Source organism: Opisthorchis viverrini, assembly GCF_000715545.1.
Source record: "Opisthorchis viverrini unplaced genomic scaffold opera_v5_918, whole genome shotgun sequence".
Taxonomy (NCBI): domain Eukaryota; kingdom Metazoa; phylum Platyhelminthes; class Trematoda; order Opisthorchiida; family Opisthorchiidae; genus Opisthorchis; species Opisthorchis viverrini.
In genome coordinates this window covers 3,015-5,527 of record NW_008752640.1, presented here as the reverse complement: position 1 = coordinate 5,527, position 2,513 = coordinate 3,015, and positions in this window count along the sequence as shown.

Here is a 2,513-nt window from a genome sequence, read left to right as displayed (position 1 = left end):
TGTGAAATTGGTGGTTAATTTAAAGAAGGACTGCAGACAAGAAAGAAATAATTGATGAAGGACACCTGTTGTAACTAACAAGGGTCTTGATTTCTCTGAAATTCGCTGCGTGAACCGAGTACGAGTATGTGTTCCAGTTAGACAAAACATTGAAGCCAGCTTAAGGCTAAAAAAGCTTATATGCGCCATTTGTGAATGCCAGCATCAAAGAATGGTAAACTGTTTATACCTTATCTGTCTGTGACTACCCCCAGAGAAAGAGAAGGGCCGCGTTGAGTTGTATTTAAATGTAGAGGTAGACTTCGTATGGTTGAAGCCTTTCAGCACGAGGGTTAAAAAGCAACAAGGGTCAATGTAAGACCATGCTAATTCATGCGTTTTCGGAAAAAGAGAAGAAAATACAGTTTTCCTTTGCCTATATTTCATGACTTGCCAGGTAACTGTCACATCCGGGACAAGTTCAAATCAGAAGCCACGAGCAGGCATCAGCGCCTCCTTATAGTTTGATAGCATGCCCGCAACTACTTTTCCTCCCACCTTTGACTGGGCCCTATCGCTTACTCTTCCTCTTTTCCTGCAACAACAAACAAACTCTTCACGTGGACCCAGCGCCTCCATGAAATCTTCATTGCCTACAACTCGTAGCTCCCCCAAACTCCGCGATTACAAATCCTGTAACAACTCCGTCCTCAAGTAATAATAATAATAGCAATAATAATCATAATAATAATATCAGACACCACTTCCAATGCTCAGCTGTTTACCGCACCTTCTCAAATTATTGGTGAAAAAACCCGTGGCAGCTCCAACTACCGTACGACAATTATGCGGTTCTCGAAGCTGATGGTGACGACGAATGTTGACAAGCAACATTGTATCGCAGTCAGAGGTCAGCCACAAATAGAGCGGAATGGAAGCGGATTAGAAAAGTAAAAGAGGTTGGCAGAGTGCGCTGAGAGTAGTAAATTCCATGCGCAACAAATCAACCAGCAGCAAGAACTTGTTGCGATCACTAATTACAGTAGCAATGCAGAGATACAATATCGCAGACCCAATAATCTTGTGGTACCTGACTTGGATCTGTAAATGGCAACTTCCTAAACCACAGATGAGAACACTGGCCTCCCGTCTGTCAAAAATAAAAATAAAAATAAAAACATACCTGGGATAGCCTTAATATACTCTGCGATCCCCATGGCCCACATCGACGAGCATAGCTGTATTTGCCTTCGTCAGAAGAGGGGCTACACCACAAGCCCGCCCATTTCGTCAAACAAACGTGGAACATTTATCTGCTGCTCCTAGGAGTGTACACGAAAGACTTGACCGCCATGCACCACTTGTTAACTCAAAGCTGAGAGCGGTGTTTCGGGACTGGTGACTATTTTTCTTAAACTTAGTTTCTCTCTTGGTACTGTCCAACTCGCGTAATAAATATCAGATCCGCCAGTGATCTCAGGTTCACACCCGTCTGCCCTTATACAGATGATTTCCACAACCACACCACCGCTCTACGCGCTTATATCGGCTCTTACTAGATCCCTTATACTTTAAGATCGTATGTAAGCAAACCCAACCCTTGTTCGCTAGTCTACCGAGTACAAATCCACCTATATCTTGTTCCATATAATCACTCGTCATCACTCTAATCACGGTGGGCGTCAAGTTTTTCTTTCTGTGCATCAATGCGCATGATCCCATTTGATATCTCCTAAAACTCACCATGCCTTACTAATCTCATTTCATCCCCTCATTTTCCTAAGCTTTGAACTTCGACAGTGTCCGGTTTTGGACGACCTGGTTGGCTGTTATCCACTCCGCCTGGCCTATGATCTACAATAACAGGATCATCAAACGGACCAAAAAACCCTGTGATTCCATGTCGGCTTCGTTTTACCTTGTTTCCTCGGTTACCCGATGAATCTCGCTGCTTAAAGAAACGCACATCCAAGCCCAATCACCTTAAATGCGACGTCCGTTACGGGGTTGTCCAAAAGCCGAAGCATGTCAGGCTGATGATGGCACGGCATTTCCATACGCGGTTTGATGGCAATTATTCCATTCTTTCTCTCGACGGTATATCTCGCCCACTCGTTCCATTAACTGCAAATACGACGAACTCCCCACCTGACGCCAGCTACATACACGACATATTCATTCTAACCTGAAGAACTGCTTCTACGAATTTAACCATCCCTGTGTTTCTGTGCTTCCCACAAAATTCAGTGACATTTTATACAGTTCGTGTTCAAGTCGTGTGTTGCCATCATCCTACTATTCCACAGGCCTATCATGCCCGACTCCAAAACAGCTGCACCAGTGAGCCTCTACAGTTTCGCTGTACACCGTGTTTCTGTGATTCCTGTTAACGCTTATCTGCTTTGCTAGTCCCTCCAATTCGTCATCCTTACTTCCACTTTTTGTGGCCCTGGCCATCAGCCCAAAGGTTCAAGGCCACGAAGTGTTAGCGTTGATTTTGGATTCAAGTTCAACATGGTCAACTGGGTGACGCG